We start from the raw sequence: 26767 nt of genomic DNA on the forward strand, positions 1-26767 counted from the left end.
ACACTTCTGCACAGTTCACTTCTGAGCAAACGCACATCGCGTAGAACGAGCACTTCTACACCCAGCAACGCTGCGACACATCGCACATGCATATCACGGTTTGTAGCTTGCGAACACCCTTCATGACAGCAAGAACACAGCAAGATAGTGCAATGCCGGGCCGACCCGCGGGGGTTGCAGTTCGCCATTAAGGGCCCCACATGCACAGCTTCGCTGGTAATCCTTCTTCGCAGTGTGGAAGGGCGCTGACTTGTTAAAGTTGTTTCACTGCACGGAAAGTCTGTTTCTAACTTTTGAGATGAACGGCATGCGCATTACGCCTTAACACTAACAAATAATATTTTTCGTATAACTGACGGCAACCTTGACTTGGGAAATTGCCGATATGTGCGTAGGAGAAGTGTTGAAAATCTGCGGGTCTAGATTTGAGCGCACTCCTGCTACTCGACCTGTGTATTTCTCAAGTGTTCCTGCTACTCGATCTGTGTATTTCTTTCAAGTGTGACGCACCATTTTCTTGGTCGCGAATATGAGCTGCGACAGATGCGTCGCTAGCCTTCGTAGCCGTTGACTGTTATGCGCGAAACGGAGTATAGACATCCGTCTCTGAGTCAAAAGTACGTGGTATTGACAATGCGCATAGACCACTACTTAATGAAGGGCTTCGCTTTCCTTGGGAAGCAATCGCAATTTCTTCGTGTCTAACGGTTTCTGTGGACCGCCATCAACGAAGAGAGTGCACTCTAACACAGTGCCAAAAACGCACGGTGGTACGGTACCACAGTGCAGGGGTACCGGTTCGAATTCTAGTTGCTGTGTAGATGTTACCACCGGTCTGTGGTGACACCGTGCAGAACCGCATGATGCTAAGGAGAGCGTACTCACATTCTACTCTCGTGTTGCTGAGAAACTACACCTCTGGTTGAAGACGCAGCGGGAAGGGGGGGGGGGGTTCGAACTTGTCCTTGAGGAAGTGGTGCTCTAAGTACCAATTGCTTTCCGCCTATGAGTAAGGCACGTTGGTAAGGGGAGTGCCATTCGTAACGCATATTGCAACATGGTGTCCAAAATAACCGCGACTGAAATAATGCTGAACGCGTTCTTCGATAGCGGCTGGGGTTCGCTCTTCATAATGTATTTTTCTTTTTTGAAACAGGTGCGTATTCGACGCAAGCTCTAAAGGATCCACTAAGACCTCGGACTTTGCGCCAACGAACCCGCAGTACAAGGACGTGCTGCAGAATGATCTGGTAATGAACGTTTACTGCGATGGACGGTGGGGATCCTACAGATACTTCATCACATTGTCTTGTAAGTGACAGGTTCATCGTGACCTGTTTGGTACCTTTGCTCTAAGTTTGCTGAAGGAATAGTAAATGGCGTACTATATTGCGCACGTCACCAAAGAACAGGCAGGCAACCGCGCCGCCAAGCAATTACCGCAGAATGTGTTCGTGAATACCTTTGACAGCGTTTACTCAAAGCTAATTGCTAATTCACAGACAAGGTTTGCTTTGAATTATAAAGCGTGCCAATTACGCTGGCTACTGTTGTGAACTTATTCGCCCCAAGAACGGTCGCAATTCACTAGAATGCAGTGATATTACTAACGTAATACAATACGTAAAATACGGAACGTAACATGCACCACAAGTTTCCCGGGAAATTACAAACTAGAAGCCGCTCTATTTTCCGTGCCTCTTACGTAGCAATGTGCAGGTTCCTTTTTCATTTCCTTCGACTTTTCCGTTGCTGCTGTTGCTGGTTCTGTCGAATAGTTAACGTACAGGACACTTCTCCTACTGTTACTATCCGTACTAGTGGTCATTTCAATGTAGTCACGTCATCGTGCTCCTTCCATTGTCGTCCTTATATCGTAATGACTCCAATATCGTCATCCTACTGTAGTGACGACCTTGTCGTGACGCCACCGTTAGCATTCTATCGTTCTCATTTCATCAATGTCATTGCATCTTCGTCATCCTAATGTAGTCGTGCTGTCGTTGTCACGCCGCCATCGAGCGTATGTCGACGGCACCTAGTCATGCACTTGTAGTCCCGCCATCTTCACTCTGGCACCGTCACTACGTTGTAATATCATCGTCATAACGCCGCCATCTTCGAGCGGTCGTCGTCGCACCGACAACGTCACTGTATTGTCAGTCCATCACCGTCATGGTATTGTCGTCATTGAACCGTCGTCAAGAGTCACCGTCATGCAGTCGTGTGCGTTCAATCGTTGTCATTTGTCCTAGAGATTTCTACTGTCGTCATTTCATTGGCGCAATGCCATTGTCGTCAGTACACATTCGCCATCCATTGTCGTCAAGCCGTGATCGGCATACAGGCTTCGTCATTCTAGCACCGTCATACTACTGTTCTCATGCCGTCGTCGGCATTCCAGCTTCATCGTCCCATCATCACGCCGTTGTCTTCATGCCATCGTAGTCATACCGTCGCAATCAGTCTGGCATCTGCATAACGTTGTCGTCATGCCGTTCTCGCCATACAATCGCCTTTAAAGATCCCATGGTTATTTTGCCATCGTTTAACATCGTCTTCGTCATTGCTTCCTCGTCGTGCCGGCGTGGCCGTTACTTCGTTGTAATTTTCTCGTAATGATTCCAATCTCTTTAGGGCATTGTTTGCTTTTTACGCTGTGTTGTGATCATTGTTCGCGTTTAGCATTTCACGTTCACTTAGTGTATTAAGCATTTCGGAATGTATGTATTCATGAATCGATTGCGGTTGCATTTGGCCTAAATATTTGCTTCTTTTCCTACGTTATTCCTTTTGAATGACTTCCTTTATTGCTTAAATGCGTTAGTGTACATTTGTGGGCATGTAACCTGCGACACCGCTGGCATGTGCGTGGGTTCTGAAGCAAATTACATGATCCTGCTCGCCGCGTTCGCGGAAACGCTTGCGGGTCGGGCCAAGGAGGGCCTACGAGAATGCACGAGCTGGCAGGTTTTCCTCCAGGTTGCTTGCTCCCCTCCAAAAAAGTGTAATCCGGCACCCGTGCCTGGCTTTCCAGAGGTGGCTCTGTTAGCCGAAGGCACTGGCACCCGCGGATGCAACCGTAGGACCTAGACCGCGCGAGATCTCAACGCATGCATTGCCCCTTTTCTCCCATGTTGGGGTTGATTTTCACAGGATATATTCAGAGCAAATTTTCAGCTCAGCCTCGTGCTTTGCCTCGAACAGTTAGTCACCTCAACTGTTTAGATCTTGAGTGCCGTTGCTTTTAGAGCGCAGCTCTCAGGCGCCCGTTGCTGCGGCCACCATCGGCGTCCTACCTCGTAACCGACCGAGCGAGCACAGAGAAAGATGAGAGAGAGAGCGGAACGCCGGGGGAGAGAATGAACGCTGATAGCGAATAGGAGCGTGAGGAGAGAAGCGCAGGAGATGGTACAGCGCAACCATGTTGCGGAAAGCGGAGGTGGAGGGTATGACGAAAGCGTGAGAATAAAAGCGTAGTGCCGCGCAAGACGGGCTTTGCGCCGACGATGGCTACGAGATGGCGCCAGAGTAGCGCACGTCGTCCGTACGGCAACAAGGCGCTGCACGAGCGGAGATCTGTCTGAGGTGGCTGCTGTTAATCGCGCCGACGCGTCACGATTAGCGAGGTAGTCGTGCACATGTACTAATGTGCTACATGTGCTAATAAGCGAGTAAATAATTGCATAAGTTATCATTTCACCCTTTGCGCATAGTGTCTCGCTCTACCCAGCCTTGACACTGCGGCACGCTTTAGGTAATGGCACGCAATCTCCCGCAGCTGAACACATAAATTTTCTTCATTCCTTTCGTTTTTGTGAGGAGTAAACACTTCACTCCGGAACCCCGAAGAAATGTGCAAAACGCTGTTTGACTTCACCTCGAATATTTGCCTTTGGAATGACATCCTTAATCTGGTGAGTTGGGTTCATACGTTTGCTAACTTAGCGAACACAAGCATAAAATGTTCCTTTCCGTACTCTCCATTATTAATTTTGAATGCTTTCTGTTGTGAGGTGATGCATGTCAATAGGCGCAACACTGGTTCCTGCCGGTAAACAGAGGTAAAATTTTCAGAATCAAACTGCAAAGTGACTTCCGTTGCAGTTCGTGACTTATCAGGACGAAGCGTTGCAGTGGCGATTGCAGCAAGAAGAGAAAAAAGGAAAGAAAAAAAAGATCTTGAGAGTATATTCGAAACACCCAATATGATTATGAGGCACACCGTATCGGGGGCTGAGGATTTATTTAAACTACCTGGGTTTCTCTAACGTGCATCTAAATCAAGCACGCAAGCGCATGTAGCATGTTACTGTTTTAGGATCATGCTACGTCTTGCTTGACACCCTATCACGATGGCGAAATGCACAGGGGAAAGCAAGCGCCGGCACCACTAGCCGACTTGTTCAAAGCTTTGAAACCAACTCGCAAAACAATAAACATACTTAAAACCCGCAAATGGTGAAGTACAATGCGTTTCCGGCACACGAAGAACCCTTCGAGATATATTGCGTTTCTACATGCCAACATGTTTGTAGTATGAATACGTGTGTGAAAGAAAAAAAAAAAAAGAACGCAGTTGAGAATAAATAGGTGCTGGCATGTACTTTGCCCCTTGTGGACTGTCAGCCACAATTTCCAAATGAGGATGAAGTAGCAGTGCAAGGGCATTTTTTTTCTCGCCTCGTCTAAGCGGCAGCAACAGTACCGAAGCTCCCCAAAGCCTTCTCGACGTGCCACAAGCCCACCGTTGCCCAAGGCGCAGTGTGGGCGAGCCGGTCACGCCCGCCACCACCTAACTTACGCTCTCTACTTTGCGAATGAGATGGCTGGAGCAAAACCTGCCAGCGCGAAGCAATCTCGGAGGCCGTGGGGCCGAAGGGAGTGTTGACGCGAGTTTCGGTCCACCGACGTGCAAGGTGCGGGTCGACGCTCGCCCAATATCGCCTGGCGAAGACGCGTCACGCAAAATGTGGTTCACTTCGGTTCGGTTTGGTTAGTCACACGGCCGAAGTCGACACCTAACTTGCGCTCTCTATTTGTGAATGAGACGGCCGGAGCAAAAACTGCCAGAGCGAAGTGATCTCTGAGGCCATTGCGCCGACGCGAGTGGCGACGCGAGTTTGGGTCAACCGACTTGCAAGGTGCGGGTCGACGCTCGCCCAATCCCGTCTGGCAAAGGCTCGTCACGTAAAGCGCGGTGCGGTTTGCTTCGGTTCGGTTAAACGCATGGCCGACGTCGACTCGGCTTCCGACCTGAACCTTCTCGCGCCGAGTTCACGCAAACGAAGCAATAGGAGAGGGCAGTAATTTGTTTCGTCGGAGTAACCAAAGCGCGTCGTTTGCGGTCGTCGCCGACTCACACTAGAGCACTGCGCAGGCGGAGCGCCGGAGACGTCCGCGGAGTTCGCTTTCCTGCACGTCAAAACTCGTGGCGACCTGTCCAGCCTGCAGTGGATCGAGTCTCCGCTGCGTTACGCGTCGCCTTCCAGCCTCGCCGATAAGGTGGTGTGCAGCGCGTGTTACGCGCCGCCGAACTTCAAGGACGTCATGCTCGCCACGGGGAAGCTTTCGCCCGACGTGCTGCCTGGTGAGTTCGCTCGACGGTAGCTTAGCGCACGCCCAACGCCCCGTGCTATTCTAATAGACGTCAAAGAGACAGAGGCTGGTAAATGAAAATGAAAAGAAGGCTTAGCGCGTCGCCTAGGCTGGCGTGCTACTCCAGATGAAAGCAATTATCGTTAGTAAATTATTATTATTATTATTATTATTATTATTGTTTACAATGGACATATAGTGACGCAAGGGAAGAGGCCGGCTGGCAAATGTGAGCGAAAGGGGCATTACGGCTTGTCTGATCTTTAGGAAGTGGGGATGGAAACTGATACTTAAGATTGAAAGAAGGATGAAAACAACGAGAAATGTAACAATATGCGCAGACGACACAACATACACAAAAGACACCACAACACCCTGCCCTTTACTGTGTCGAACGGTGGCATTCTGGCCTCAGTTTGAAATGGAGACAAAGGGAAAAAAAGAGCCCACAAATGCATGTTAACACGCATAAACACATACAAACAAATAAACATACACACACATGCACGCATGTACCCACGTGCGCATGCACACGCGCGCAACACCGCACACTGCGGGACAGCAACTTGGTGCTCTGCCTCTTCAGCCACCAGTGATGATGAAGCTAAGCGCCTACGTTTAACGCGGCTGTGGCACAGGCGACACAGCTTCCTGCTGAGATTACAACAGGGATATCTGGTGGAGTGATCGTTCAGGCACCGTGGGAATAACGGTTAGCACATGTATCTGTCTAATCTTCAAATTTGTGGCTTGAGACGTTCTTGTGGCTTGAGCCGTTCTTGTGGTTCTATGTGCTACCGTTTATCGTTGTAAACTCATCAGGATTGCAAATTGGGCTAGTCATGTGCTCTTTTGCCCGTCTCTCTTGTAAGTTCTGCTGTCAAACATGTATCTCTTCATAGTTTCACGTATTGATACTTTGAAAAGTCAGCGTTGCCTAACGTCCCCACGTTTGGTATGAGACCGTGAGTAAGACTTGTAAGCGCTGAATATGCCAGAAAGCACAATTTATTGTCAGTGAGCGTATCTGTCTTATGCTAAGACTGCAATATGACACGGCACAAAGACATTATACCGGGTGTTTTTTTTTCTTTAGACGCATCAAGTTTTTAAAATTTGCTTGTGGCAGATATCACAATTCTAACCCTTGATTTAAATTACTCGATGACGCGGCCAGGACGTCTGTGAGAAATCACAATGCTTAATTAAATAATTGACATATTTAGGTTATTTACTTTACCACACATATTTCATTCTGCGAAATGTAGCCGTTGAGCTCGCAAGGCGCATCCACTTGCAAAGAATTCAGGGGCGGACGCATTTCGTCGGACGCCTTGAAAATTAATATCTCGAAACTAGCGCAGTCCTGAAAATTCGCTCCGAGTGAATACGTCTGTCGGACTCGTCGGCTACGATTCGTAGATTGAAATATGCACCATAATGTAATTAATTAGGAAGGTAATTAGGTAAACTACCTTAACTATAAATGGTTTCTCGTAGAAGTAATGGCCGCGTCATCGAGGGATTTAGACAAAAGGGTTAGAAGTGCTAAGTCACAGGCAATTTTTAAAGATTTTGTGCAGCTAAAAATCACCCTAATATCTGCTCATGAGTAGTAGACAAGCACCATAATGAAATAACGCTTAATACTGAGCGGCTCCTCTGAGCTTTGCTACTTTCGTAGCACATTCACGAGCCAGTGGGTAGGCGTAACATGGTTGCGCTTACCCATCTGATATACACCCCAAGATGGCTCATGCCCAAAATGGCTATGTGTCACTGTGAGAAATGTGTATAGAATCGCTAAATGCATTCAGATGTGTGTTGTACTTCTAGTTACTATTCTTCCATCTACAAACATCATATACATCACCTTCGTGCTTGTGACGTCGCGGCGTCAACGTCTCGCACACTGCACACGCTTGATTTAGCGTTCGCGTTTCAGCATAGCTTGCGAGAGTAGTTCACACACATAAACATTTCATGTCGTTGCACGTTGCATAGGCGTCGTATTGGGGTGCATCATACCTAATTACTGACTATACTACAGCTTCAATTAGTATAGCTTCGAACAATTGCTTTCACGCTTGCATAGCTGTTTTCCACACACACACACACACGAAGAAAACCAGAGTATGACGCATATGCATATCATTGCAATATGCAGCACTTCTATACGGCCGATTTTGTTTGACCCCACAGGAAGCTCGGTGACCTCGGCTCGTCCTAAGCGATCGGTCAATTTTAGAGCGAAAGCTTTACTGGCTGCGAACTTGCGATTTCGCCGTGGCCGTGCTCCGAGGAGGCACATGACGGCCCACGGCGTTCCTCGTCGTTGCGCTCGCCTCCGCTCGCTTCGCCAGCTGCGTCGCATGCCTGAGAACATGTCGGAGGATTGAAAAAGGAGAGCTCGCGTGCGCCGACAGTTGTGGCGCCAGTATGGACGGCGACAATTCTGATAAGCAGGAGGAGGCCTAGAATGGACATCGGAATGAGATGAAGAGGAAACGAATCGCCCAGGAAACAGAAGAACAGCGCGCCGAACGACTCGCTGAACGCCGCAACATAGCTAGACACCCAGACTAACCTGGACTTGCAATTAAGATTAACCAAGGCTAACCAAGCTATGCCTTAGCTTTCGCTATGTATATCCTGGCATAGCCGAGCTAAGCCACTGCCAATTTCCGGCTTATGGCGAGCCCGCCTCGTTGCCTCGCGGAAAGCGTCAAACGGGGTTCCCTTTTACAGAACGACCGATGGGGTTCTCTGCTACAGCGAATTACCGATGCGGATTGATGAGTGTTTGTACCGATCGGACGAAGTTCCATGACACTGATTGACACCCGGCTGAGCAAGTTGCACAATGCTTCCGCATACTCAGACAAACTAACAGAGGAGTTTCTGCGCAAAAGTTTTTTTGTTGTTCTCAGGCTGTCACCGTCTACGACCCTTCTTGTAAATGGCGCCCCCTCTCCACCTGAAGCGTCATGCATTGCCATTAACAGTGCTGCCTGAGTCGCCGACTGTGTTAGGTGCATTGTGGCGAAACGTGTCGCACGCTGAACCATGAACGGCCTCGAATACTCGTGAGACCCGCATCTTACAGCAGGTGGCGCGATAAAGGTGCGAAGTGCACCGGCAGGCTGCATCGCTCGACGCAGCCTGTGCTGTGACGTAGAATGCGGACAGCGAGGTGTTCCTTAAGGCTCATTCTCAGTGGGCCAACACGACGCCGATTTCGGTCTGCCGACTGTCGCCGACAGCGTTTTTTTCCTTCGTGTCGCTGCCTCTGTCACACTGAACCGACGCCGAGCTCTCCGTGTCGGTACAGTGTGACAGAGGCGCCGACACGAGAACAAAACAAAACAAAAAGAAAAAAAAAGAAGCGCGGTCGCCGACAGCCGCGAGATCGAAATCAGTATTGTGTTGACGTAGTGTGAATGAGCCTTTACCGTGACGCCAAAGAAGAACGAAATCTTTCTGCGACTTGAGATGAACGTCACCAGGGGGGCTATTCTGTAACAGTCCACCAAGTGGACTGTCCATTTCGGCCACTGCTGATTGGATGCAGCTGTACGGGAGAGGAGGAGACGGGCGGCCCTAGCCAATCAGCAGTGGCCGAAATGGACAGTCCACTAGGTGGACTCTTACAGAATAGCCCCCCAGTTCCGCTTGCGTCGTTGCAAATAAATGAAATTGGCGCGCATCGCGCGTCTCCACGCGTTGCATTTACCTGAAACAATTCAGGAGAGCTTCGCTTAACGTGTAGAGAATGAGATGAGCGAGTGAGAGAGATCGTCGTCGTGGCACGTCAAATCTCAGGATTGAATTTACGTAATTTAACTTGTTCTGCAGAGCGAGAAAAAAAAAGATCATCGTCGCTTCGCCCGCAGTAGGTATGCGGGTTTTATTATGCGCAGCCTTACCCGATGTTTTCCTACCCGCACGACCATACGACTGCGGCTTTTTTTAACGCTGAACCTCCAGAAGTATGTGCAAGAAGAACACTTTTTTTTTTTGAAGATGACGTCAACGCTCCAGGATGGCGTCGGCACTCTGGGTGCAGCGTTGTCCCGCGCGAAACAGTAGCCGCTTGGCTTCGACGTCATCGTGAGCGAATACGCGGAAGTGTTTGCAGTTCCCCTACATCAGACGCCATCAAGAGAGCCACTTGTGTGCGCCGATGCGGCGTAGTTGCGCTTTCGTGCTTAGACTCTGTGTCAAGATGCGCAGACGCGATTCAACGCTTATCTCCCCGACGTAATCCCCGCCTACCACCGCGCGCCTCATTAACAATAGAGGGCCCGCTAAGCTGTTCTGGGATAAGTTACGGAGATCAGTCGCCTGTAAGCCGGTTAGCGGCGGTTGCAGCGTAATGGAATTGCCGTGTTCACCTGTCTACATCTCGTCGGCTCAGAGAAGAGCAAAACGCGCGAGTCGTTCGGTTTGACCACACACGTGCCTGCTGCTGTTGTTGCACCATTGCTTTCATCGCACTGATAGGTTTATATGATAATGTTCGATGCCTTATAGCCAGTGCAAACATGCTATACGCCGTTACCGTGACGTAACGTGGAGCGAAGTATAATCAACTTGTACAAGACACTCAAGCACGGCCTGCTATTAGGTCATGTGATGCTCAATTTAGCGGAAGTGCAGTGATGACAGCTGATGCAAGAAATGGGTAATTACAGATCATTAGGAGATGCATCCGTCCTGCAGTGAACAAAAATTAAGCTGAAGATGAGCTTATTCCTTTTCAGTGCTGCTAGCCTTTACCAGCTTTTGAATGAAGATAATAATGACACCATTGGCAAACGATACCTGTGCCCTATTGTTCCTATGTATTTTAAAAGCTGCAGTAGTAGGTTTTAAAGGGAAAGCCTTAAGTGGTTCATACCCCCGATGATATTGAAAAAAAGAGAAAGAAACCCGTCGTCTGGTCCAATGGTAAAAAGAAAACTATCAGCATTAGCAATGACTCACGCCCCCTGTGAGCAAGCAAAAAATGAGATAGCTCATACCTTGCGTAATGCAGAAACTACAATCGCTCAGCAAAGTGAAGCGTACGCGCATTAAACGTACAGAAACGCGGCGTATAATCGAGCAGTACAAAAAAAGAACATGCACGTGACTTTCCCAAATGGCTCATACCCCCTTAAGCGAGAAAAAGATGCAATGGCTCACACCCCCGCAAGGCTGAGGCTACAAGCGCTCAGCGAAGTGAAGCGAACAGTGCCTACATTCATTGAAATCACTCATACGACACACAGGACGGCATACGTTTCAATTCCCTGCTGAGCGGATGCAACATAAAGTCGAAGCGAAACGTTTTTGGCGCGAGTCTGATCCCGCTGTACGAGCGCGTGAAACCGCAGCTATGCTTCGAAAACGAGCCGAAGAAACTGAACCGCGAGAGCAGCGACGCGACGATGCGAGACCGCGCATTACCAAGTGCCCGGTAGGGTCTTCGCCTTCACGTGTTGCAGGAATGTAACATGCTGCCGAACTTCTTTTTTGTTTTTGAGCATTGGTTAATATATATTTACTTAGTTATTTATTTGAAATATACTGTCGGCCTTACACAGGCCATTACAGGGAGTAGACGTGTAGGTGCACGTAGGAGCCCAATGTATAATGAATCAAACTATACATCAGCAACGACAACCGATACAACAGCATCCGATACAACATACGATACACCCGATACATCAAACAAATCGTAAGCCTCATAAGTAAATATAAAACGTAAGTACACATAACATAAGCAAGTATAACACATGTTATAGCATAAGAAGGTATTCTTCTACCCTCTCCACAAATTTCTCTGCAGTATCCATGCCAATAACTTAGCCCAAATTAAATACAAATTTTTACAGGCTGATCTTAGGGATAGTTGCTTTTATTACGATTGCAGTTATATGGAAAATTGAAGCGCAAGAAGGATGTCGGCGACACCTTCGCCGGCGCCGTTCTCGTATTGTCCCACTAAAGGCGGGGCGGGGGAGGGGGGCAAGACGGGCACCAGTTTTTGTCGTGTTTCAGGCAAGCTAACTGCACCTCGCTCCCGCCTCTGGGAGACGCGCTTGATAAAAAAAAATAGAGATCAACGCGCTTCTCTGCAGACAGCTGAGCGGGTGAAATGGCAGCGCAGCTGAGCGCAATCGACGCTCCGCTAAAACTCCCTACCTTTTCACTGGGTGCCGGCTAACGACGACAGTTTCCCGTCGCTCCCCGCCCTCGTATTCAGCCACACGGCGGCGGGTTATCGCCAATCTGCAATCTCTATACTCTGCTGGTGATGCGCAGATCCCGTGGCTACCTTCAAGTGCCTCCTGGGTCTGGAGTTCGCTGGCCGAGACCCCCAGGGTCGGCGGGCCATGGGCCTGACGTCCGGAATGGGTATGACCACGGCCGTCGCTACGAGCCCGGAGTCATTGTGGGAAGTGCCGGAATCCTGGAGCCTCGAAGAGGCCTCCACGGTGCCCATGGCTTACGCCACGGTCTACTACGCGCTCATCGTCAAGGGCGGCATGAACCAACCGGAGTGACCCAACCGGAGTGAACCGGTTGGTTCGCTCCGGCAGCGGAGGCGTGGGACAGGCAGCCATCTTGGTTGCGCTGTCCATGGGATGCACCGTCTTCACTACCGTCAGTTAGTATCGAGTGCTGGTGAAAGAAAAAAAAAATGTTACGCAGGATTACTTGTGCAGAAATCTTGTTGAGCAAAGATAGACAACTGTGTCGAAGCTCTGGCTTAGTGGCAAATCCGTGTTCCCTGTTCGAATAGATTTAAAAAGCAGTTGTATTCTCGCTGCTCAACCACAGAACTTATCGAATAAAGTTTGTTGTATTAAAGAAAACAAAAAAAGAAAGCTGAATACTGCGGACTGTAGAAAACAGAACAGGCTGTCCAAAATTTGACAAAAGCTTTTGGAATTCGCGAAGTTCCAGAGCAACTGAAAGGTCAAGTTCACGAATCCGCAACTCTGCGTCAAACATTGACATCACAGTCTGTATCAGCGAGGCTCGTACAGCACATGACAGACCATGACTTATACCCTCACAACATGGTGGGATTCCGCCCCCATCTGTCCCCACAAGACGCCATGTTGCAAATCACCCATAACATCTTCGATCCGCTCATTCCTAGCGACACCAAGGCAGTCCTGGCTTTGGATTTATCCAAAGCCTTTGATCGCGTCGAACATCACGCGATCATGACTGCACTCTCCCCACTGAATGTGGGCGCACGTACGTACACCTACATTCAGGCATTCCTCACAGCACGCACGGCCTAGCTACACTTCGGCCCGCTCACCTACCCGACATACTCACTAAAAAGCGTAGGCACCCCGCAAGGCTCCGTCCTCTTACCTTTCTTATTTAATATCAGTCTCCTCCCCCTAGCACGACAACTGGCAACCGTTCCTCACCTGAAACATACTCTCTACGCTGACGGCATTACGCTATGGACTACTCATGGCAGTGATGGCGCCATACAGGACAACATCCAAGCAGCCACCAATTTGACCCAAAACTATGCAGTTAGCGTAGGACTTTCTTGTTCCCTAGAGAAGTCCGAGCTGCTGTGCATTCGTCACAAGAACCGCAACTCGCCCTGCTCCCCCATCGTCATCCAGCTGGATGGTAGACCGATACCAGAGGTCGAAACCCTCAGGATACTTGTTATGCATATTCAGAGTGATGGGAAGCACACGACTACACTCCGGAGACTCAAGCAGGTAGTAGGGACGATCTCGCACCTCATCCGCCGGGTCTCGGGCCACCACAGAGGCATGAGGAAGCGTGATCTATGCCGACTTGTTCACTCCTTTGTACTCAGCCGTGCACTCTACTCCACCCCCTATCTCAAGCTCTCTCGCCGTGAAACCGACGCCATGGACGCTCCTATTCACCGTGCGTACAAAGTCGCCCTCCACCTTCCCATAAATACACCTACCGACCGACTATTACAATTAGCCCTCCACAACACAATCTGGGAACTTGTAGACGCGCACCATCAAGCACAATACCTTCGTCTCACACAAACCAACACTGGCCGGTACATAGTGCACTCCCTTGGAATCCGGATACCCACCAACGATCCGACATTATGCGCCATATCAAAAGCCTTACACCGCGAAATGCTCAGCCACTCCCCCGTAACATGCACCCCGACCACCACGATAAGCGCCGCAGAGCTCGAGCTACAGCACTGCACCGTTACTACGGCTCGGAACCGGACGCCGTATGGGTAGACGCAGCCTGCAAGGATGATGAAGCGGTCGCTGTCATGGTGGATCACACTCTCTCTCCGATTGGAACGCACACCCTCCCCCCAGACACCTCTCCTGAAGCTGCAGAGGAAGCCGCCATTGCCCTAGCTATCATCAACACAGAAGCACGGTATGTTTTATCAGACTCCAACACTGCAATCCTAAATTTCGCACGAGGCCGAGTCCACGTCCCTGTTTTTTGCATGCTGGACTCGCCCGTTGCATCCCCGCCCCGTCACGTGGAGCTGATTTGGGTGCCCGCGCACTGCGGGAATCCTGGAAACGAGGCCACCAACCTCTTAGCCCGAGGTTCTTAGCCAGGGCTCTTGCGGCCTCCCATCCGGGATTCACGAAGGAGCGCGCGCACACTTTCAACGAGCTGACGAATGACTCCAAGGCGGCGCGTCAGCTCTACCCCGCACCGCACAAATCCCTTAGCAATCGACAAGCAACCTTCTGGCGCCGATTACAAACTCACACTCTCCCATCTCCTCTGACTCTTTCTCACTATCACCCACTTTTCCTCTCATCAGCCTGTAATCTCTGTCCCGAACTTCGCGCTTCTGCTCTCCACCTCCTTTCTCATTGCCCGGCGGATCCTCCCCGGCGGGGCCTCGAGCACCTGAAGACCTGGGAGGACTGGGAGGCCCTGCTGCGCTCGGAAAACCCGGTCGTGCAGACCATGGCTACTGATCGGGCTGCCAGCGTTATGGAGCGAAGCAACATAAACGCTTGAGTGCAGTGGGGTCGTGCGGGGGCCCAGGAGCCTGCGTGCCCCAAACTCCTCAGTCTTAGAATAAAGTTTTTATGATGATGATGATCGACAGCAACCGTTATGACCTCGACGGCTCGCGACATGCGAGAGAACGAAAACCGCTGGCGTCTGGCCAGCACCGTAAGCAAGGATTACACTGATTTCGCGCGCAGTCATTGACACATTTGGGCGGCAGGAGCGAACATAATGTTGCGCCGTCGTGGGCCGCTGCCTTGCGCAGAGTGCCAGCCTCGGCGACCAACCCTGGGCCCTCCAACAGGCCCGCGAGGCGGCGGCGGCGAGGCATGACCCACGTGGGTGACCTGAGGCTCCGTCAGCTAAAGCTCTGCAGGACCACAAATAAAGTCGTTACCAAAGAACGCCTTACCAGCCTTAACTGACTCGGCGTTTCGCTTTGGTGTCTCATTAAATATTGCTTCGCCGAGCACAGGTCGGCGCAGCTCGGCGCCGTGTTGTGCGCATGTGTTCCTTTTGCCACCTCAACAATTGCTCTGGTTCTGTTTGTGCGCGCTCACGAACTTACCTGCTTAAGCCTCTATAAAGCGAAATGCTAAATCAGTTTGACACGATAAATTACTCTTTCAGAACTCTCTTTTAGTTAAGTTTGTGCTAAGAAATGGATTATTCTAAGAGAAATTGAAAATCAAAGCTCTACATTTGTGGATGTCAAAGCATTTCTTTTCGCATTTGAACACTCGTGGCTTAGTAAAAGTTGTTGAAAAGTTCAGTGTTTGGCTCGCTTAGATTACAATGTAACTCACCTTCATGTATAAAGAATTGTTACGCCCGTGCAGACACCACCAACGTTGATTACCTGACAGCGCTATGGTGCGGGACTTCCGGAGTGGCGTCGCCACCCATACTTTGTTTCCTGTGCCTTACTTTTTTGCTTTTGCTTTTAAAGCCTTCATTCAAGGTAATGGCTTATGTGAACCTGCGACTCCCTGAGTTCGGGCGAGTTAGTCGAAAGGCGAACGTTCTGGATTAGCCTCTCGCTGCTCAATTTTTCAGTCCTCAGTCGCAAACCCACTGAACCAAGCAGCGCCTACGGAGCATTAGGTATGTATGCGCTGACAATTTTTTTTTAAAGCTGTGATGGGTGGTGCGAGCACACGTGAACCGAGTCAGTGGCCAAACATTTCCATGTGCTGGCGCGAAATGGGGTTCTTGCTGTTGGAGAACATTGGTAGCTGTGGTGTTCGCTTCTTGGTCGCCAGTCGAGGCTCGTCGCGTGACTTCTGTCAATCGCCGGTGTGAACGTGCACGAAGGGTTTAAGTTTCTTTTTGGTGTTGCAGAAGTGTAGTGCACTAATACAACTTAAATCTTTCTATAGAGCGTCCCCTTAACCATCCTCGTCTTGTAACGCGTACTCAGGTTCCCAGGTGAAGCGGGAGTTTCTTCTGCGCCGCTTCCGGCTACTTGAAGAGAGGAACATCGCAAACTCTCGCGACTTGTCCTTCGAGGATCACGTGTTGCGGGAAACCAAAGGCAGAGGTAAGTGGAGACGGTGCGCAAGGAATGTCGGGGAAAGTGGCGGGTGAGAGGGAAAGTGATGTAGGTTAGCCCGAGTAAGGTCAGGCCACCTAAACTGTCACACTGCAGAAGCAAATGCCTTACTGGTAACAAAAGGCGAGAAATCATATATGCTTTTAAAAAGAAAATCATGCTCATAAAAATGTATTGACTGCTTACGGCGAGAATAAGGGCCATACAGGGGGCTTGATATTTTGTTAGGCAGAATCGTATGACGCGCCGACCAATGATGATGCCAAAGAAAGGTTTGGAAATGAAACTGGGAGAAAAAAACAACTTGCCGTCGGTGGAAGCCGAGCCCGCATATAGAGAGTACTTTTAGCATACAGCTACCACCCGCATTATAGTCGTTCAAACATGTATGCACTGTACTGCTCTGCCATTCTCTTTTAAAAGTGAAAGCTTCTTTGCTTATGGTACTGGGCGCTTTTACTGTCTTGACCAATAATTCACACACAAAGCATCAGTTATATAAAGAATCAGCCCGCAAAAAGGCATCTCTACAATACCTATTAGACGCGGCGGTGACCGGCTCTGTTTTTAACTATGGCGGTGCTTTTTTTTAGGTTTTGGTATGAAAAAAAAAAATCTGGGCGAACCCATCTTACGACGAGTTGTGATTACGTTAATGTGATTGGCATTAAAGTAATATAGCAAGGCACCATGTTAACAACGCTCAATATGTGTGAATCCTGGCTCCTCTCTAGCACTTCTTGCTGCACACACTACGCCATCTGGCGACGCCGCCGTAAACTACGTGCATGGCACATGGTTCGAATGCGCCGAACGCCGGAAAATTTTTGAAGCATCGTTTTTGTGATTACGAAGAGGCCTATTCAATGTGACACAGACCAATTTACCGTTAGAGAGGTTCATTGAACAGCGGCACACAACTATTGGTAGAGAGCCAGTGATCCAGGTTGGTATCAAAGAGGTTCGCTGAAGGGCAGCACAGACTGAGTTTCGCATGCTCAGTGCCCCAAGCAGTTGTCAAAAAGGTTCGTTGAAGAGCAGTACGTACCTATGTGCCACGTGCCCAATGCCGAAGCCCCAATTGCCCATGACGACGTCAAATAGGTTCGTTGAGGAGTGGCGCATAGGGTATATGGGGTCACATATGCAGTGACCCAAGTTGGTCCGACGGTTGGTTTCAAGCCCTGATCCCCCATCCACAGCAGCCCGATCTTCAACCCATTCGACGACACATAGAGAGACACACCCAGGAAAGTGCTTGACGTGCCTAAGAACGCCAGTTGCATTAGAACGTTTACTTCTGCGAGTTTTTCGATCCGCTCTTCTTACGCAGCCAAACGTTTTCTCGCAGTTGGGATTTATGTAATTAATATAAACATATGCATTCTGTGGACATTTCGTCGCATACCTTTCACATGCAAGTTGCCATACAGAGAGAGCACACCAGCGAGAAGCTTCTGCGGAGGACACTTTGGAACGAAGGCGAACTTGTCCGCGCCAAATTATGCGTGAAAAAAAGAAAGCACTACAGCACGTTTTTTTCATTTACGCAGCGCAAGAGTGGCAGTAAAAATGAATTTACTGGGGAGACCGTCTTAGTGTGCGTGGCGTTCTTTGCATTTGTGTATCTGTTAAAATACGGCAGTCTTGGTTTCAAGGGCACAATAACTAATGATTACAAAGAATGATACGCACCATATGACAATTTCCCAATGGGGAGTTTCTGCCCTAATGCATGCATAATGCGTACATAATGCATACATGCATAGGTTGTTCGATACAGACTGTGGCTGGTGCTCGATATTCTTAGTTCTTAACATTATTATTTAGCACTTTACTCTCCCCCACCCTTCCCCAAATTCAGTTCCCACTAAGGGAACTTCCCGCGTCCCATCCTTTCTACCGCAGCTAGATGATAGGAAGACGAGACAGGACAGCGCTCGTCCTGTCTGGCCTTCCTTTCCTCTGTCCCCGCATTTTTTTTTTTTTGCGCTTCAAGTATGCAGTTTCACAAACGTGCCCAAATTTCATCTCTTATACGCCTCGTGCACCGCCTATAGAGGCGCCACTGAAAGCCACCTAGCGGACGCCTCCAACAGTACGCGCGGGAGCAGTAGCAGACGACAACCCTTTGCAGCAAGGATGGCTGAAGTTCGCGGTGGCGATTTCTCCTTTGTTCGGGTGCCAGGCTGCTTCTTCTGTGGTGACAGCTGTAGGGAAGATGGTGACCTCTGTGCGAGCGGGTATGAACACGATGTTACCGGTGCTTGTGACAGCATGGTCCACATACGTGCATGGTGTGGCCCACAGACAAACGCCATGAACCCCATTTACATGACGTGGAGCTCATGTTCACTAGCCGATAAATTTTGTTGAGTGATGCGATCTCTCGATGTTTTTTTTTATTCTACCCTTGCCGCAATGCTGCTTCTGTACCTGAATAATAAGCACCCGTCGTTAGTGCAGACTCATATCAAACAAATCCGCACGGTTCAATCTCTGCATATGCCGTTGTGATTTTTCTGCCGATGAATACATGTGACATCGCCGAATAAGTGCAGTCGAAGTCGCCTCAAGAAGAGTAATTGCCAATTTATTGAAGGAAACGCGTACACTAGCCAACGAAGCCACCAAACGCACGGGTTAATAAAAGCGCGTGTTAGTGCTGTACCGCCGAAGCAATTCTGCTGCATACGCCGATAAACTACCGCTCCCTCTGCAATTTGTGCAATAATAAATTCCCCAAGGGAGCTGCTTGGAAAGGTACAACGCTGAAGACTGATTAACTTTTCAGTACTTTTTTATATTACTAGAAAGAGGTGCCACGTGATATATTTAAAGGCAGAGCAGCGCCAGTCAAAGTAGATGAGCGCTGGCGGCAAGGCCCAGTTTAGTCGTCTGCAGCGTAAGTATAAGAAAGAATTCAGTTGAGTACAAAACTCACATGCAAGAAGGGACTACGTTGTGAAACAAACAAATCACTCGGCGTGTTAAGTTTGCTCAGGCAGCATCGAGGTGTGATGACTTCCCAAACGGGACGCGAACTTTTCAGCGAGAAATGGAACAAAAATACCATATGCAGCAGCTATTAGCAGTTCTCGCCCTGAACTACCTATTTTCTAAACACATTTCCAAAAACGCAAACAGTATCTAAGATGCCCTCGAGCGAAAAGAATAAAGCTGTTAAAGAAGCACTTCCTTGGTATCATTCCGATAAGACACAGCGTGATTTAGACCCTTTACAAACAAGGCAGGGTGAAAACTTCGCAGCTCAAAAGAATCGAAAGAGTTATGCATGGAGCAATGTGTGCGAAGCCCCGCATAAAATAGATGTAAAAACATGAAGTGCGCGACAGCTGGTGCGAGGATTTACCGCGCCACATGAAACCAACAATTTCAGTTCTTGCAAACTTCAGTAGCTTTAACATACAACGCAATGCGCTCGTTCAATCGTGCTGCCTAGCTAGCGCAATGCGGTAAAGAAGTGGAAAACAATATAGGCGGCAAACAGTATCCCGAACATTTGCGAAATGCCTTTAAACCTCATGCTGCACTGCAGACGAACTTCGTTGCTTACGCGTCTAACTATGATCGAGTGGAAAAACAACACCGACGAGACAAAGGAAAGGATGAGAACAAGAAATTTCCCTTCGAAGAGACGATCCATATTTGCTACCGTTGCTCCCGCTATGAGGCTTTGCCGGGAATGATCGCCGGCACGTTTTCAGCGGTATTTGAGGCCCCCACCATGCAACAATTCTTCTTCGACATTCCCTGAAGCTTTGGCCACCCCACACGTGCGAATAGTGTGGCCTATCTTGCTCTGAAAACGTGAATAAGACAGAGAAGCACGATCAACGACACAACAAACTACGGGGTGCGCCAGGCTCCTCTCCCGCGTGTTCTGCGCAAGGCCGCCACCAGTGGCGCGTCCGTCGGCGTGCACGGCGCGTATACACCTTGGTGGCATGAGTGAGGCCATACTGCGACACCAACTTAATAATTGTCACCAGTGCATCCCTAGGTCCAATATTCCATGTCTTGTGCACGCCAAAGCAATGCAAATTCTTACCGTTTTCCAAAGCTTCGCAACAACCCACTTACCCGTTTCGCAGTCCAGATGCTTCACTCTTGGACTTTTATATATATACCGCACGGTAAAGGGGGACTACGGTTTGACGTGAAACAAGGTAGAGTTAAGACATTAGCGGCGATGTTGACGTAGGTATCAAGAGAAGGCTTGACTAACGTTATAGGTAGAAATGGCGGCAAGCGTGTGCTTCGCTTACTGGGGATCATACAGGAATAAATGAAAGTCGCCTATGAATAATTTTCATAAATAACGAATTCGGAGCATCAGTTTCGGTCTTTATTAAACAAACTCTCGTATTTACTAGGATCTTCCCTTTAATAGGTTGACGGCTTTAACTCACACCAACACTTTGCCGACCAGGTGTCGATCTCGTGCTCAACTCGCTCGCCGGAGCGAGGCTGCAGGCCAGCGTGCGCTGCCTGGCGACCCATGGCCGCTTCCTGGAGATCGGCAAGTTCGACATGTTCGGGGACTCGCCGCTCGGAATGTCCGTGCTCCTCAAGAGCGCAGTCGTGTGCGGCATCCTGTTGGAATCGCTGTACGGCGAAGGCCCGCACGCCGTGGAGGACAAGCGCCGCGGGTGGCAGCTGCTCGGCGAGGGCGTCGCGTCGGGCGCGGTGCGACCGCTGGACGCCATTCGTTTCGCAAGGGACCGGGCCGAGGAGGCATTCCGCTTCATGGCATCCGGAGAGCACATAGGAAAGGTCATGCTCGAGGTGAGCCCTGCTTATATATAGACAGATAGACATAGAAGAACAGAAATATATATATATATATATATATATATATATATATATATATATATATATATATATATATATATATATATATATATATATATATATATATATATATATATATATCTTGTAAGCACTAATAACGTACTACGTCGTTTTCATTTGTACATAGCCATCATCTTCCCTGTTCTTTGACTTCTTCGCGCATGAGCTGGGTTGCCTTTTTGGGATAAACAGCGCTGGACAACCTGATCGGTCTCGGTATTATAAAGTGGTGGAGGTGCGGGGTGTATATATATATATATATATGGAAGAAGAGAGAGGTAGGTGGATATATTGATGGACAAATAGCACTTCTTCACCCGCGCAAATTTAGTTATGCACTTGCAAAAACATTTTAGCGCCAGTAGACAAGGGCAAAATGGGCGACGCAAACACCGCGCTCAATTCTCATCGAAGTTCGAATATCTGAGCACTCAACACGCACAATAGTGCATTGGATATGTGAGCTTCCAAGCAGTAAAAAATGGTAGCCCTTGAGCAATCAGAAAACACACACACACACACACACACACACACACACACACACACACACACACACACACACACACACACACACACACACACACACACACACACACACACACACACACACACACACACACACATATATATATATATATATATATATATATAAAAGATACATTTGCGCTTTTGTTTCTAGGCGAAGCATCGAAAGCGACACCGAAGATTGGCGTTAAAATAAGGGCAACGTGTCTGAGCAGGTCGGCCGAAGGTTACTCGGGAGGCGAGGAGCGCCGCCAGTGAGGCGTAGTAGCCGTCGCACCTCGCGAGGTGGAAAAGGGAAGGAAGTAAAAGACCGTCAGTGTCCGCAACCTGTAAGCAAGAATTACACTGACTTAACTGGACGTTCGCTGCATGTTCCGCTCAGCCCAGTGTGTGCGCGCACAAGAGCGCGGTGTGCGTACAGCTGCTGAGAAGGAACGGTGAAGTGTGCGCGTACAGTGTTGTGTGCCCACAGCGGACGCTAGAGCGCTGCCCTGGCTCCGGCAAAGCCGACCGAGCAGAGCGCAGCAGAGGGTACACTTTGCTCCGCCGTTTTTTTTTTCAGCCAAACCGACCAAACGGACCTCAGCGGAGGGTCCATTTGGCTCCGCCGTCTTTTTTGCAGCCGGAAGGACCGAGCGGAGCACAGCGGAGGGTCCACTTGGCTCCGCCGTTTTTTTTTTCAGCCAGACTAGCCCGCCTCTCGCGGCCCGTGCCAGGCCAACACCCTCTAGAGAATCTAGGAGGTGTTGTCCAGGCGCGTCGGCGTCTTGACAGCATGGCGACGGTGGCGCTGTGGTCGCGAACGCGTCTCGGGCGTCTTTATAATTGCTACCGGAAATAAAAGAAAAGTGCGCGTTCATTATTAACGAATATTGCCGCTAGCACACGTTATCTAGGTCAACGGATAAATGGGAAAATAAGTTTGGACCATCTGTGCAGCTAATTCCAAGTATAAAATTAAAAATACTCCATGAATAACTTGCTAAACTGCTAAACCCGAGAAAGAAGAAAGCATATTCAAACTGTGGAATTGAAGCCGAGGTGTAAGTTAGTCATACCTACTTAGTAGAACTTATAGCACTAGCATCGCTTTCGTCCGGTCACTCAGCAACATCTTCCAAGGAGGTGTACTCTCTGCTCAGTTAATGTCATCCTCAACTGCTGGAGGAGGGCTTAGAGGAAACAGCACTGAGGAAAGACAACGTACTTAGTAGCATATTTTGAGGGCGGAAGTCTACAAAACGGTGCTAGCCTTATACTTTCTGCTAAGCAGACAGGACTTCAACATAGTGCTAAACTTCAATTTCGCAGTTGGGCGATACGCCCTATTGTAGATGATTAAAAGGTTAGTTAACGAATTTCGGTTTCCTTCCTGCACGTCGCCATTTCTCGCGCCGATGAATTTCGCGTCGCCATGAAATCGACATGAATTGGCGAATCAGCGTTATCGGTCACATACAAGTAAGATAATCTGTCTAAACTGAAAAAAAAAAGCAAACACCAGCGGTATATGTTACATCCGAACTACCGCAGATGCTTGCGTGGTAGAGGGTTTATGGCAGGGTTTTTTTGGCTTTGAAAAACAGCAGTTATTAAAACACCTGCATAGCAATCATGTGGCCAAGCAAGGAATGTCGCCTAGAGTCAGCCTTTCGATAAGGGGGCCAGTCTTCGTCGGAGCAATAGCAGCAGTCAGGCTGCGCTGATGAAAGACGAGTCATCTTGCCAAACCGTTTACTCCTGTGAAACTTTTCGTCCAAGCACTGTCGATCACTTCAAGCCTCTGCCTTTCTGTGAACGTCTCTCTTGCTTGAACTGCAGAGCGAGAAACTGAAAAGCGGTCAACAGGTGACTTGACAACGCTTGCTCGAAGCAAGTTGTTTCGAAGTGCAGCCCAGCCTGACCCAGCTAGCCCGCTCATGAGCTCTCAGCTGCCAGATTTGAGGCCACCATGCTGGAGCGTATGCATCTTGGTTTAAGGAGCTTCGTCAACTGTTTCGTACTTTGCCTTGGTTTGATGTTTACGACATGACTTGGCTTTTATTTTCCGTAGGGTACGCGATATTGTCTGGTCGAATTTCTCTGGACTTTGAAAATCGAAGAGGTAAAAGAAGAGAGAGCGAACGAAGGTAGGGATATTAACTAGAACAGGAAATTCCGTCTGCTACCTTAGACTAGAGAACGGGGGAGGCGGAGGTAGAAAGATAACCAGAAAGTGGAGAAAGAAAGACAGGCAGCTCAGACACTCATATCCTGTCACGATCACCGCACACTGTCAGAGCATAACATCACACGAAGCACGACGAACATCCATTCCGGTTAAAACAGTTTCGGCCAAGACTGTTACCATTAGTATCGTTCGCACAGTCTTCGACGCCCTCTGCTGCGATGGTCTATTATGTTGGAATTTCAAAATGGCTTGCTCTGATAAGGCTGTGTAATCAAAGCTAACTATATGGCAGTCGCGTGCGATTCTCTTCTGCATATCGCAACGAGGACAGTCACCGGGAACGTGTTCTAGGGTCTCCTCGCAACTGCTGTCATTATGCGTAGCACTGTAGGCCGCTAGAATGCGAAAAAAAGAGAAAAAAAAAACTTCCAGCAAGCTGCTGGAGCACGTTATATTGATTGGTTTGGGTAACATTTCCAAGGCACATCGACGAAATATTTCTAAGTAAATCCTCCTTTCACTTAGCACGGCAGTATAAGACGACATTGGCTTCACGCTGCGTAACATAATTCCTTTTATAACATAATTTCTATAAAACACTTTACTAGGTTACTGTGTTTGTAACCGTTTGACCCAAGTGTAATAATAACCATGTTTCATTCTATCAAATGTTTCAACTAACTCCATACTCTTTATCCACTATTTCGTGATTTCACTAGTCGTGATTGCCAAAAAATTTGAAATTACGAGTAATCAATTCACACGATTGCTTCCGGACAGCTGCGAAAAATAAAAGCTCTTGTAGAAAGGGTAAACTTGAAATATTTATGGCTTAGGCTGCCTCGATGGAGGTCCAAGTGCTCAATGAGTGCGACTGAAAAAAACATAATTTTATTACCCCTGCTTCACTTGCTTGTTTTTTTAGAAACGACGCTGTTCTTGCCTACTCCATGCTTCAACACAACATTGGTGTACATAAACATAAGACATTCTATGAGAATAGAATAAAGGTATATACATTCTGTGGTGAGGAAACATCAACATTGCTTGAGATTACGGGTTGCACTACAAGTAGAGCATTTGTATGCATCACCATTAGCTGTATCGCGTTTATTTACCTCTTCACTGAAGCTTCACTTCACGTAGGTTCCATCGTGTGTTAATTCCCCAGCATTTGGCTAAACATTTCGCTAAAGATTCGCATGACTCGATCATGTGCACGAAAATGCGTATTCTTTTGCTTCTCATTATCGCGTTCTTTTCTTATTTCTTGTCTCCTACATGCCATTAAATCTCTCTATAACGAGCAGCAAGCCCCGCAAACATCTTCTGTTCTTATTATGTTTTCTATCTTTCTCTTTAGACGAGAGCAGAAATGAAAGAAAACGGAAAAGCGAATGAATGTGTAGGGTTGCTACAAATGCCTTGCCACCAGTTATCGGCAGAAAACAGAAGAGGATGAATAAAGTGAGAGCAGGTAGACGAGGACTTGGCGGAGAGACGCACAACGTCTGTACAGCACACCAGAAGGTCAAATGTGCAGCCACGAGGCAGTGAGTGTCAGTGCATTCTGCCGACTCTGCGAAAATTGAGAGCCCGCTGCCAAGAAAGAAGAGTGCCCACGGCGAGCAGTACAAAAAGGTCACGAAGGAGAAAGAGGAGATTGGCCAACTACAAGAGGAGAGGTGCGGCGCCGAGACACAGAACTGTTTTTTGTTGTTGCTTGTAAGGTACGGTTAGTTTCCTGCTCCTTAACGAGAAGTCAAAGCAGTCTTCACTCCCTTAAGCTGGCTTATCTAATACTTTACTTCTCGGCTTATGACGCCCACGGCTTTTGCGTTTTCCTTTTTTACTTCCAAGCGTTTCCCGGAGTATTCTTCTTAACGCCATCGTCTAGACTGTTTTGACTTCTTATTGCAGGCTTCACTACCTGTCTGTCGTATAATACGATCTTCGTTCCCTATCAGGTTCCCGTTTCTCCTCGGTCGTAGTTCGCGTTTAGTTAGTCTTGTTCACATGCTGCATGCAACCCAAGGCGAGAATGGGTATAGTGTGAATGCTCAAAACGCTCGGCGAAAATCTTCAGCTAGGAAGAAGCATAATGACATGGCAAGGGACTACAAAAACGAAACACGTTGCAAATAAAAAAAATGAAGGTAATTCAAATAGCATTCGCCAGCTTTTCTCAAGATAAGCACCAAATTTCACAAAACTTACCTAAGCAATTTTTGAGTCTTACGTCTAGTAATGATAAACAATTCTTTGTGAATGATGCCCGGATGAGGGTGAAAACGTAGGCGCTGAGTTTGAGAACCATGCCGTGCGATCGTCGCTTTTTCATACGCTATATTACTGTCATGGAAAGCGTATTACAATTAAGTAGACAATGTACAAGCTACCTGCTTATTTATTTCAACCACATTCTTGGTAAAATGGCATTATGGTAGTGGTCAACAGTCGTCGGACAAGGGATGTTATAGGCTGGAACCACCGCTTATTCAAGAGGGGACTGTCTTCGTCAGGTATATCACGATACAAGTGCCCTTTCGACATTGGCTCCAGACTGTTATATTCCTTATTCGACAATTGCTGATGTCTTCAAAATCTCCATGAGTGTACTTGCGAACCTCTGTCTTGTGTGTGTTACACAGGCCAGTGAACAAATAGAACAGCGTGCGAAAAAATTAGAATTTTCAGCTTATACACAATAGCTATGAGAATAGAAACCATCGGTTAATATATATCAACAAATTTATGTTGACATCACACTCCGTCTGCCTTCGGCTACTCTGGACCGATCTCGTGGTGAGGTTCGCATTCAGCTGGTCGAAATAGAGCGCTCGGAACACATTCGGCTGGTTTATTCAGAGCGCAGGGTGCCAGCTCCGAGAGCTTACTAGAAGCGCGACCGAGGTCCCACGAAATCTCGATCGCGGGGACTACTACGATTGCTCCGGGAGCAGCTGAACGTTCGGCTTGCTCTCGCGTTCCAATCTTGAGAGGCTCAATGTAGTTGGCAACCGAGCACGGTAGGAACC

General features: G+C 48.4%; 1 pseudogene; it reads left to right on the forward strand.

Moving 5' to 3' along the window:
* Positions 1-26767, forward strand: part of LOC142591395 (fatty acid synthase-like) — a 97578-nt pseudogene that overhangs the window by 66644 nt on the left and 4167 nt on the right.

The sequence above is a fragment of the Dermacentor variabilis genome, chromosome 8, assembly GCF_050947875.1.
Source record: "Dermacentor variabilis isolate Ectoservices chromosome 8, ASM5094787v1, whole genome shotgun sequence".
Classification (NCBI taxonomy): Eukaryota; Metazoa; Arthropoda; class Arachnida; order Ixodida; family Ixodidae; genus Dermacentor; species Dermacentor variabilis.